The 13,275-nt window shown below is 42.8% G+C and overlaps 1 protein-coding gene across 1 annotated transcript in view; it reads left to right on the top strand.

Moving 5' to 3' along the window:
- The first annotated feature begins 3,089 nt into the window (after positions 1-3,089).
- Positions 3,090-13,275, top strand: part of myorg (myogenesis regulating glycosidase) — a 52,815-nt gene continuing 42,629 nt past the window's right edge. Inside the window, exon 1 of the mRNA XM_070868241.1 lies at positions 3,090-3,311. The gene's annotated coding sequence lies outside the window, so the exon portion shown is untranslated. The remainder of the gene's footprint in view (positions 3,312-13,275) is intronic.

Raw genomic sequence — 13,275 nt, 5'->3', positions numbered from 1 at the left:
GACAGACAGAGATATAGAGACACTGACAGAGACACACTGGGGTGGGGTGGGGTGGGGCCGTCCCAGCACACTGTTGGAGGGCTCCCGGTGCTGCAGTCGGTAAGTAGAAAATGTTTTATTTATTGTTTTTTTAAATTTTATTAATTTTTTGTGATTGATTTATTGGTTGATTTATTTATGTATTTATCATTTATTATTGATAATGGCTCTTTATTTGTAGTGTTTAATGTTTGTAAACTTCCCTTTAAACCCCTTCCCCCCCATTCCCTACACCTGATTTGTAACCTACGCCTGATTTTCTAAGTGTAGGCAAGGTTTTTCTGAGCATACAAAAATCTACACTTACTCCATTCTAAGTTAGTTTGGAGTAAGTTTTCACTGCCTAAACTTTCAAAACAGGCGTAAGTGGCTGGACACGCCACCTTTTGAAAAAAAAAATCTGTTCCAAACTGAAACTGTTCTAACTGACTAGAACTGGAGCAAACTAAATGCCGAGAATTGCAATTTCTAAGATACTCCATTCTAAACCAGTTGCTCCAAAAAAACAGGAGCAACTCAGGCCGAAACTTGGCCCCAAAATGAGGATAATTTTTTTTAAACACTCAAAAATTTCCAATTACAAGACCAGAAAAACAATTTTGTTTCTTGCTGCGCCTGAAAATCTAGACCCCCCCCCCCGCGCCCCCGAAACAAGTGTAATTGGAGAGTTGGGGTGCGGCGAGTTTTGTGGGCAGAGATTAGTTTGGACGGAAGGTTTGATGGACAGATGTTCAAGATTGAAAAATTGGTGAGGAAACTCCAGACCATAGAGCCGGTGAATTGCCAGAGTCATGATTTTCTGGTCTTCATTCTTAGCATGAATACTGATGGGAGTACATGAGTAAGTACCTGTTAGTGTTAGTGTTTATCAGAAGAATCACTCAACACTCAGAGTCGGTTCCAACGCCAGTGCGGCCTTTATTGACGCCAGCGGGGAGGAAGTCTCAGGACTGGATCCAGGCTTCTCTCCGCTGAACAAAGGGTTTCATGGATCTTTATATGTTTTACAACAGTTTACTACAGTTACATACAACAGTTTACTACAGTTACATTAGACCAATAGATAGAGTTAGTCTCTAAACGTAAAGTGGCTCATGTGTTGCCAAGAGATGTGTTGCTAAGGGGTGTGTTGCTAGGAATGACTCATGTGTCTTGTAACATGGCCTGGGCCTCCCTTATCTTACTGTCCTTGGATGCTATGTTTGGGTAGCCTCCTTATCTCAATCCTGCTACAGAGTCGTATTGTCCTTACTTTCAACAGAACATTTAGTCCTGAGGCCTGGCTGATTTAGAGACACCTGCAGAGTTTGCTTCTAGTCCTGTGTGTGGGAAACAACAAGTATCAGTCTCCAAGAATGCGGGCTAGTTTCAGCTAACAGAAATCCCTTGAGGCTTCACTGGTAGCCATTTTATGGTACAAGTAACATATTTAGTTCTAACCTTATACTACAGGTGTATTTCTAACCTTATCCTACAGGTGCCGTTGCCCTAGGGTGCCTAATACCTACAACAGTACCCCCTCCTATTTCTCATCTACATGCTGCCCCTCGGCGACATCATCCAAAAATAAAGCTTCAGTTCCAACATGTATGCTGACGACAACCAGCTCTACCTCACCACACTTCTCTCGATCCCTCCACTGTCTCTGAATTGTCAGACTGCTTCTCTGACATCCAGTATTGGATGAGCAAAAATGTCCTCCAACTAAATACTGGGAAGACCTTTGGTATTTCTTCAGTCCTCGCCACAAACTCTGTTCCCTGGCCACCGACTCCATCCCTCTCCCAAGCATCTGTCTGAGGCTGAACCAGATTGTTAGCAACCTTGGTGTCATATTTGACCCTGAAATGAGTTTCTGACCACATATCAGTGCTAACATAACTAAGACCATCTATTTCTACCTCCGAAACATCGTCCGTCTCTGCCACTGCCTCAGCTCATCTGCTGCTGAAACCCTCATCCATGCCTTTGTTACCTCTAAACTTGACTTCTGTCTGGCCTCCCACGTTCTACCCTACGTAAACTTGAGGTCATCCAAAACTTGGATGCCCGTGTCCTAACTCGCTCCAAGTCCTATTCACCCATCACCCCTATGCTCGCTGAGCTACATTGGCTTCCTGTTAAGCAACGTTTGATTTTAAAATTCGCATCCTTGTTTTCAAATCCCTCCATGGCCTCACTTCTCCCCTCCCTATCTCTGTAATCACAACCTTAAAACTTATCTATTTGACCAAGCTTTTGGTCATCTGCCTTAATTTCTCCTTATGTGGCTTGGTTAAAAACTTTTTTTAACACTCTTGTGAAGTGCCTGGAGACGTTTTACGTTAAAAGCACTATATAAATGTTGTTGTTGAGTATTCTCCCACATCAGAAATTACAGCCCGGAGTAAGTGTCACATTTTTGACTTTTATTCTTGATACTTCTTTGGGTTCTGCATCGCCAACCACCCCTATAAGTGGATATTGTGTTCCCTATGATTTGGAGCATGCTTTAACAACAACTTGCATTTATGCAGAGCCTTTAATTTAATCAAACATTAACTTAGTTAAATGACAATAAAAATATCTAGGTAAATTAAAGCGAGATCCAGAAATTATAAGTCTACTGAAATGTATCACATGCTGCCACATGATTCTCCTCTCTTCGAAAGGCGGGTGGACTGGAGATGCACTCTTTCTCAGACCGAAACTCAGACTCTGTGTCAACAAAGAGTTTTATATATTTTTACTTAAATAAAACAAGTAAATCATACACTCTGCTACGCTCGGTGATATGTAAAATAATAAATACATTACTTGCTTTTTCGCTAAACGAGAACTTTAAACAGAAGGCAGAAAATAAAGCTGAGGTAACAAATGCTCTCAGCACTGCAGCTTCAAACATGCAAATAAAGCAGTTGCCATTTGAACTACAGTTCCCAGGATGCGTTGCAATTGATTGACGGTTGCTCATCCCGCCGGCCAGGAGTCCCGCCTTCCCCTCCAACCCATTGGCTGGGCGGCGTCAATAGCCTGTTGATTGACGGCGCCACTATCGCTGCCGAGGTTGTGTTCAGCAGCCAATGGGCGAAGCGCTGGAGAAGGCCGGGCTCCCCGAGTGCCTCTGTTATTGCTGTGGGGTCGAATGCAACGCAGGACCGGGCTTTAATTTCATAAGCAAGGGCATGAGTGTCAGGTTCAGGTCCCGTTTACTTCATGGTATCGCAGTGTTAGTTCGCTACAAGAAGGATACAAATATAAACCAGGGTGGCCACAGCGAGCTGTTGTCATCGGTAAGTTTTTACTCTGTTTTTTTTTTCAAATCTCCCACTGCCTTGAGAGGCCTTTTTAACTTGCAGCTGGTTCTGGAGATACAAACACGTTATTTTCATTAATTCCCCTCCCTCTCTGCGCAGTTAAAATATTTTAGTGGTTATGATACTGAAAAAAGAAAGTCGTGGTTGTTAATTATTTATTGTCAGAAGATTTTGTAAGTACATAACCTGTTACCTTGATGTTGGAGGGCAATGTTATATAGTATTTATATAGTGCCTTTAACGTAGTGAAACGTCCCAAGGCGTTTCACAGGAGTATTATGAGACAAAAAATTGACACTGAGCCGCATAAGGAGAAATTAGTGCAGGTGACCAAAAGCTTGGTCGAAGAGGTAGGTTTTAAGGAGTGTTTTGAAGGAGGATAGAGAGGTGGAGCGGTTTAGGCAGGGATTTCCAGAGCTTAGGGCCTAGGCAACATAAGGCACGGCCATCAATGGTTGAGCAATTATAATCAGGGATGCTCACGAGGGCAGAATTAGAGTGCAGACATCTCCTGGGGCGGGGGTGAGGGGTGGTGGTTGTGGAGCTGGAGGAGATTACAGAGATAGGGAGGGGTGAGGCCATCTAGCGATTTGAAAACAAGATTGAGAATTTTGAAATTGAGGCGTTGTTTAACAGGGAGCAAATGTAGGTCAGTGAGCACAAGGGTGATGGGTGAGCGGGACTTGGTGCGAGTTAGGATACGGGCAGCTGAGTTATAGTGAGCATTGGTGCAGGATTCTGGGGATCAGGTTATTCTTTTTCTAGTTTTAAAATTGTGACTCCATTGTCATGCCACCAGTAAAAAAAAAATAAGATATGCTATCATGGAGGAAGTTGGCTAAGGTAGTTTAGGAAACTAGATTTAAAATATATGACTTTTGTAGATAAGTAGATAAACAATGCCAAACGTTTAAAACAAAAATAATTCATAATCTGTATCAAATATACATTCCCTTGAGGAATATAGCCCCCATGGGGAAAAGTGGTCCAACTGTGGCAAACAAGAGAAGTTAAAGACTATTAGAAAAATGGAAGAGGCTTATAATGTTGCCAAAAAGAATAGTAAGCCTGAGGATCGGAAGAATTTTAGAATTCAGCAAAGAAATTGATGCGGAGAGAGAAAATAGAATACGAGAGTAAACTCGCAAGGGGACATAAAGACAGATTGTAAAAGCTTCCATATGTATGTAAAAAGGAAAAGATTAGCGAAAGTAAATGTGGGTTCCTTAAAAGCAGAGACAAGAGAAATTGTAATGGGGAATAAGGAAATGGCAGACATTAAATTAATACGTTAGTATCGGTCTTCATGGTAGAAGACAAAAAGACTCCAGAAATAGTGGGCGTCCAAGAGTTTAGTGAGAATGAGGAACTTAAAGAAATTGGTATTAGTAAAGAAATAGTAGTGGAGAAATTAATGGGACTAAAAGCCGACTAATCCCCTGGACCTGATGGCCGACATGCTTGGATTTTAAAAGAGGTGGTTGCAGAGATAGTGGACGCATTGGTTTTGATCTTTCAGAATTCTCTAGATTTTAGAATGGTCTCCGTGAGTTGTGTTGTGTATGGAGAAAGAGTCAGACTGAACACTCTGAGCTCAAAGTAAAAGTGTCACCTTTAGTCTTTTATTGCAGGTCTCCAGAGTGCCTCTCCAACCTGTGAAGCCTCCTTAAATACCTGTGCTCCCAAGGGATTATGGGATTCCTTGGGACTCCAGGGGATAAGCCCTCTTGTGGCTGTACAGAGTAAATACAAGTCCACATATATAACAGGTTGGAAGGTAGCAAATGTAGCCCTACTAATCAAGAAAGGAGGGATGGTGAAAATAGGGCATCATTAGTTGGGAAAATGCTGGAATCCTTTATTAAGGAAGTGCTAACAGAACACTTAGAAAATCATAATATGATTAGGTAGAGTCAATATGTATGTTTGAAAGAGAAATAGTGTCTGTTTTGAGGTTGTAACTAGCAGGGTAGATAAGGGGGCACCAGTGGATGTAGTGTATTTGGATTTTCAAAAAGCATTCGATGTGACATAGGAACATTAAGAAATGGGAGCAGTAGTAGGCCATACAGCCCCTCGAGCCTGCTCTGCCATTTAATATGATCTTGGCTGATCCAATCATGGACTCGGGTCCACTTTTCTGCCCGCTCCCCATAACCCCTTATTCCCTTATCGATTAAGAAACTGTCTATCTCTGTCTTAAATGTATTCAATGTCCCAACTTCCACAGCTCTCTGAGGCAGCAAATTCCACAGATTTACAGCCTTCTGAGAAAAGACATTTCTCCTCATCTCTATTTTAAATGGGCGGCCCCTTATTCTAAGATTATTCCCCCTAGTTCTAGTCTCCCCCATCAATGGAAACATTCTTTCTGCATACACCTTGTCAAGCCTCCTCCTAATCTTATACGTTTCGATAAGATCACCTCTCAATCTTCTGAATTCCAATGAGTAGAGGCCCAACCCAACTCAATCTTTCCTCATAAGTCAATCCCCTCATCTCCAGAATCAACCTAGTGAACCTTCTCTGAACTGCCTCCAAAGCAAGTATATCCTTGCATTAATATGGAAACCAAAACTGCATGCAGTATTCCAGGTGTAGCCTCACCAATACCCTGTATAACTGTAGCAAGACTTTCCTGCATTTATACTCCATCCCTTTTGCAATAAAGGCCAAGATTCCATTGGCCTTCCTGATCACTTGCTGTACCTGCATACTAACCTTTTGTGTTTCATGCACAAGGTTATTACACGAAATTAAGACGAGGGTTGGTGTAATATATTAGCTTGGGTTGAGGATTGGTTAACGGACAGAAAACAGAGCGTAGGAATAAACTGGTCATTTCAAGATTAGCAGGCTGTAACTAGTGGGCTACCATAAAGATCAGTGCTTGGGCCTCGGCTATTTACAATCCATATCAATGACTTGGGTGAGGGGACCGAGTGTAATGTATCCAGGATTGCTGAAGATACACAAGAACACAAGAAATCGTCATCATAGGCAGTCCCTCGGAATGGAGCAAGATTTGCTTCCACTCTTAGCATGAATTCTTAGGTGGCTGTACAGTCCAACATGAGAACCACAGATGGGACAAATAGTCATTGAGGGAAGGGGTGGGTGGGACTGATTTGCCGGACGCTCTTTCCGCTGCCTGTGCTTGATTTCTGCATGCTCTCGACGACAAGACTCGAGGTGCTCAGCACCCTCTCGGATGCACTACCTCCACTTAGGGCGGTCTTTGGCCAGGGACTCCCAGGTGTCAGTGGGGATGTTGCACTTTATCAGGGAGGCTTTGAGAGTGTCCTTGTAACGTTTCGGTTGCCTTCCTTTGGCTCGTTTGCCGTGAAGGAGTTCCGAGTAAAGCGCTTGCTTTGGGGGTCTCGTGTCTGGCATGCGAACTGTGTGGCCTACCCAGCAGAGCTGATCAAGTGTGGTCAGTGCTTCAATGCTGGGGGTGTTGGCCTGGACGAGGATGCTAATGTTGGTGCGTCTGTCCTCCCAGGATAGAAACATAGAAACATAGAAAATAGCTGCAGGAGTAGGCCATTTGGCTCTTCGAGCCTGCACCACCATTCAATAAGATCATGGCTGATCATTCCCTCAGTACCCCTTTCCTGCTTTCTCTCCATACCTCTTGATCCCCTTAGCCGTAAGAGCCATATCTAACTCCCTCTTGAATATATCCAATGAACTGGCATCCACAACTCTCTGTGGCAGAGAATTCCACAGGTTAACAACTCTGAGTGAAGAAGTTTCTCCTCATCTCAGTCCTAAATGGCCTACTCCTTATCCAAAGACTATGTCCCCTGGTTCTGGACTTCCCCAACATCGGGAACATTCTTCCCGCATCTAACCTGTCCAGTCCCGTCAGAATCTGAAACGTTTCTATGAGATCCCCTCTCATCCTTCTAAACTCCAGTGAATAAAGGCCCAGTTGATCCAGTCTCTCCTCATATGACAGTCCAGCCATCCCTGGAATCAGTCTGGTGAACCTTTGCTGCACTCCCTCAATAGCAAGAATGTCCTTCCTCAGATTAGGAGACCAAAACTGAACACAATATTCCAGGTGAGGCCTCACCAAGGCCTGTACAACTGCAGTAAGACCTCCCTGCTCTTTTCCTCAAATCCTCTAGCTATGAAGGCCAACATACCATTTGCCTTCTTTACCGCCTGCTGTACCTGCATGCCAACTTTCAATGACTGATGAACCGTGACACCCAGGTCTCGTTGCACCTCCGCTTTTCCTAATCTGCCGTCATTCAGATAATATTCTGTCTTCGTGTTTTTGCCCCCAAAGTGGATAACCTCACATTTATTCACATTATACTGCATCTGCCATACATTTGCCCACTCACCGAAACTGTCCAAGTCACCCTGCAGCCTCTTAGCGTCCTCCTCACAGCTCACACCGCTACCCAGTTTAGTGTCGTCTGCAAACTTGGAGATGTTACACTCAATTCCTTCATCTAAATCGTTAATGTATATTGTAAAGAGCTGGGGTCCCAGCACTGAGCCCTGCGGCACTCCACTAGTCACTGCCTGCCATTCTGAAAAGGACCCGTTTATCCCGACTCTCTGCTTCCTGTCTGCCAACCAGATCTCTATCCACATCAGTACATTACCCCCAATTCCATGCGCTTTGATTTTGCACACCAATCTCTTGTGTGGGACCTTGTCAAAAGCCTTTTGAAAGTCCAAATACACCACATCCACTGGTTCTATCTTGTCCACTCTGCTAGTTACATTCTCAAAAAATTCCAGAAGATTTGTCAAGCATGATTTCCCGTTCATAAATCCATGCTGACTTGGACCGATCCTGTCACTGCTTTCCAAATGCACTGCAATTTAATCCTTAATGATTGATTCCAACATTTTCCCCACTACTGATGTCAGGATCTTGCGGAGACATCATTGGTGGTATTTCTCCAGCGAATTGCGGTGTCTACTGTATATGGTCTATGTTTCTGAGCCATACAGGAGGGCGGGTATTACTACAGCCCGGTAGACCATGAGCTTAGTGGCAGTTTTGAGGGCCTGGTCTTCAAAACTACTTTTCCTCAGGAAATAGGAGCAGGACATTTGACTCCTCGAGCCTGCTCCGCCATTTAATAAGATCATGGCTGATCTGATCATGGACTCAGTTCCATTTCCTTGCCTGCTCCCCATGACCCTTTATTCCCTTATCACTCAAAAAAATCTGTCTATCTCCAATTAAATATATTCAAAGCCTCCACAGCTCTCTGGGGCAGTGAATTCCACAGATTTACAACCCTCTGAGAGAAGAAATTCCTGCTCATCTCAGTTTTAAATGGGTGGCCCCTTATTCTGAGACTGTGCCTCCTAGTATTAGTTTCCCCCATGAGTGGAAATATACTCTCTGCATCCATCTTGTCCAGCCCTCTCATTGTCTTTGTTTCAATAAGATCACCTCTCATTCATCTGAACTCGTGTGTATAGGCCCAACCTATCTTCATGTCAATCCCCTCATCTCCGGAATCAATCTAGTGAACCTTCTCTGAACAGCCTCCAATGCAAGCATATCCTTTCTTAAATACGGAGACCAAAACTGCACGCAGTACTCCAGGTGTGGTCTCACCAATACCCTGTACAGTTGTAGCAAGACTTCTCTGCTTTTATACTTTATCCCCCTTGCAATAAAGGCCAACATTCCATTTGCCTTCCTGATTACTTGCTGTACATGCATACTAAGTTTTTGTGTTTCATGTACAAGGACCCCCAGGTCTCTCTGTACTGCAGCACTTTGCAATTTTTCTCCATTTAAATTATAATCTGCTTTTTTATTTTTCCTGCCAAAGTGGATAACTTCACATTTTCCTACATTATACTCAATCTGCCAAATTTTTGCTCACTCACTTAAGCCTGTCTATATCCCTTTTGCAGATTTTTTGTGTTCTCCTCAAAACAGAAAAAGATCCGTTTATCCCGACTCTCTGTTTTCTTTTAGTTAGCTAATCCTCTATCCATGCTAATATATTACCCTCAACCCCGTGAACTTTTATCTTGTGCAGTAACCTTTTATGTGGCACCTTATTGAATGACTTCTGGAAATCCAAATATACCAGATCCACTGGTTCCCCCTTATCCATCCTCGAAGAATTCCAGCAAATTTGTCAAACATGATTTCCCTTTCATAAATCTGCTTGATTTATGCTTTTCCAAATGTCCTGCTACTGCTTCCTTTAATAATGGACTCCAGCATTTTCCCAATGACAGATGTTAGGCTAACCGGTCGATAGTTTCCTGTTTTCTGTCTGCCTCCTTTTCTCCACAAGGGTGTTACCTTTGCAGTTTTCCAATCAGCTGGGACCTCCCCAGAATCCCGGGAATTTTGGTAGATTACAACCAATGCATCCACTATCTCTGCAGCCACTTCTTTAAGGACCCTAGGATGCAAGCCATCAGGTCCAGAGGTCTTGCCCACTTTTAATCCACTTTTAAGATACAAAGTTACGTGGGAAAATAAGTTGTGAGGAGGATGCAAGGAGGCTGCAAAAGGATTTAGACAGGTTAAGTGATTGGGCAAGGACGTGGTGATGGAATATAATGTGGAAAGAAGTGTGAAGCTATCCACTTTTTAGTAGGAAAAATAGATTTTTTTTTTAAATGGTGAGGGTATTGAGAGGGACCTGGGTGTTCTTGTACACAAGACTTACATTTATATAGCGCTTTTCACAACCACTGGACATCTCAAAACGCTTTACAGCCAATGAAATACCTTTGAAGTGAAGTTACTGTTGTAATGTGGAAAACACTCAGCCAATTTGTGCACAGCAAGCTCTCTCAAACAATGTGATAAAGCTAACATGCAGGTACAGCAAGTCATTAGGAAAGCAAGTGCTATGTTAGTCTTTATTCGAAAGGGATTAGAGTATAAGAATAAAGATCTATGGTTCTATTCTGATTCTAAGTCATAATACAATTATATATGGTCGTGGTGAGGGCACACCTACAGTACAGTGTGCAGTTTTGGTCTCCTTACTCAAGGAAAGATATATTTGCCTTAGAGGAAGTGCAATGATTGTTTATTTCAGATCAGCCATGATCTTATTAAATGGCGGAGCAGGATCGAGGGGCCAAATGGCCTACTATAGCTCCTATTTCTTATGTAGACTGATTCCCAGGATGAGGGTATTGTCCTCTAAGGAGAGATTGGGTAACCTATATTCTCTAGATTTTAAAGAATGAGGTGATCTCATTGAAACAAATAATATTCTTAAGGAGCTTGACAGGGTAGATGCTGGGAAGTCTAGAACTAGGGATCACAGTCTCAGAATAAGGGGTTGGCTATTTAGGACTGAGATGAGGAGAAATTTCTTCACTCAGAGGGTTGTGAATCTTTGGAATTCTCTACCCCAGAGAGCTGTGAATATTCAGTCAGTGAGTATATTCAAGACAGATATCGATAGATTTTTGGATACTAAAGGAATCAAGGGATATGGTGATTGTGTGGGAAGGTGGAGTGGAGGTGGAAGATCAGGCATGATCTTATTGAATGGCCGAGCAGGCTTGAAGCGTCGAATGGCTTACTCCTGTTTCTATTTGTTATGTTCTTGTACAGATGCAACATCCCGAATCCGGAACTCCCAAAACCAGAATTGTCTGAAAACCAGACATTTAGCGCATAGCTGATGGAGTCGTTCGGAATTATTGGTTGAAAACCGGACATTTTTGAGGCAAAACCCAAAATCTGGCATGGATTCAGTCGAGGATTCCGGATTTCAGTCAAGAAAATCAAGACTGAAATCTGGAATCCTCGACGGAATCCGTGCTGGATTTTGGGTTTGCCGGATTTCGGACCTCGCAGCTCAAAACACAGCACGCATTCGGTCCCAAGGATTTCGGATTTCGGACGTTGTACCTGTATGTTTAAATGGGTTTTCAATCCGTCAGGTCTTTTTAATTGTAAATATCATTGCTAACATATTACAAGCATTTTCATTTTTGAAATAAATTGTTTAATCAGATGGAATTTGAATTTTGAACTTGATTAGTACCACAATGTTACAGATCAGTAAAGTTAGAATACAAAATATTTATACATACTCCAAACTAGGTAATTATTACTTTCAGCCTTTGTGAAAGGTCCTCTGTGTGTGTGACCAGGGACCACTATCCCGCCTCGACTTCTCTGTAGCCTTTGACATGGCCGACCTCCATATTCTTCTCCAAATCTTCTCCGTTGTCCAGCTTGGTGGGACTGCCCTCGCTTGGTTCCACTTATCTTTCAATGTAATCATCTTTGTCTCCACCCCCCCTCCCCCCGCCCCCCCAAAAACAATTTGTACACTTGCCAGTGATTCCATCCCCGCCCAGCCATTCTCTCGGGCTGTTTGCAATCTCTGCATCTTATTTGATCTTCGCCATCACAAAGACCATCTCTGTAACATTGCCTTCCTCTGCTTCTGCCTCTGTCTCTTCTTCTGCCCTAGCCCATCTGCGGCAGAAACCCTCATCCATGCATTTGCCACCTCTGAACTTGACTATTCCAATGATCTGACCCCGTCCCCATCTTCCGCACTCCATTAAATTTGTCATTCAAAACTCTGCTGTCCCTTTCCTAACCTGCACTAAGTCCCACTCAGCTATCAACCCCTGTCCCACAGCATTTTACGTAGGATACACAGCACAGAAACAGACCATTCGGCCCAACTAGTCCATGTCTGTGTTTATGCTCCACTCGAGGCTCCTCCCGTCTTTCCTCATCTAAATTTACCCGATTAACCCTCTTTCCCTTCTCGCTCATATACTTGTCTAACCTCCCCTTAAATGCATCTATACTATTTACTTCAACCATGCCCTGTGATAGCAAATTCCACATTCTCACCACTCTGAGTAGTTTCTTCTGAATTCCCTATTGGATTTCTTGGTGACTATCTTATATTGATGGCCTCTAGTAATGCTCTTCCCCACAAGTGGAAACATTATCCACTCTATCAAAACCTTTCATAATTTTAAAGACCTCTATTTAAAATCTCACCTTGTGTTTAAATCTCTTCATAGCCTCACTCACCCTTGCCTTTCTGTAACCATTCTGGCCCTACAGCTCCTCTCTAGAACTCTGTGTTCCTCTTATTCTGGCATCCCTTCCTTTGCTTCAACAGCAGCGGCTGTACCTTCAGGCATGTTGGCCGCCTGCTCTGGAATATCTAAACCTGCTTAAAACGCATTTCTTGACTAATCGTTTGATCACATCACCTTTGGCATCCAGTTTTTGGTTGATTTATTTGAGTGTGTCTGGCCTTGTGATATTTTTCTACATTAAAAATGGTATATAAATTTGAAGTTGCTTATTTACAATTTGTGTGTGTAATGACTTCCTGGGATTGAGAGTGGAAGATCACAAGATAATTACGAATGAGGAAGGCTATTTGGCCCTTTTTAATTCCTCCATCCAGAATGACTTTACAGCCCCCTCATTTGCAGTATCTAATTGATTCCAGACAGGGTTTTTGCCTCCACTGTTTTGTCTGAAAGCCTATTCCATATGTCGATCCCAGTGTGAAGAATAATTTCATGATATCACTCCTAAATTTTTCTCTTTACTAGTTTGAATTGGGTCTCTTTATCCTATTGCGTATTTTAATTTTAAATTTCAATAAAAAATAATCGTGTCTTGGTTAAACAGTAATATTCTGGATTTACCATTCCCACCTGTCTTCCATATTTCTGCGATTACTTCTCAGACAGCTCTTTACCAGGCTGAAAACTTAACTCTGTCTCCTAACCCTGGGAATCAGCTGTGTGGCCCCTTCTCTGCATTGCTTCAATACTTGAATGTCTCTCTCGGCAACCAAAAATGGACACAGTAAAGATGCAATCTGACCAGATAACTGTACAGCTTGCTCATAACTTCCTCTGACTATTCTATTGTTTTGGCTGTTTGTTTCAACATTCTATTGGCCTTATTGATTGCTGCTCT

Source organism: Pristiophorus japonicus, chromosome 2 (genome assembly GCF_044704955.1).
Source record: "Pristiophorus japonicus isolate sPriJap1 chromosome 2, sPriJap1.hap1, whole genome shotgun sequence".
In the NCBI taxonomy this organism is placed as follows: Eukaryota; Metazoa; Chordata; class Chondrichthyes; family Pristiophoridae; genus Pristiophorus; species Pristiophorus japonicus.
Note: the sequence above shows the minus strand (reverse complement) of the source record. Positions and strands in the feature narration are given on the sequence as shown.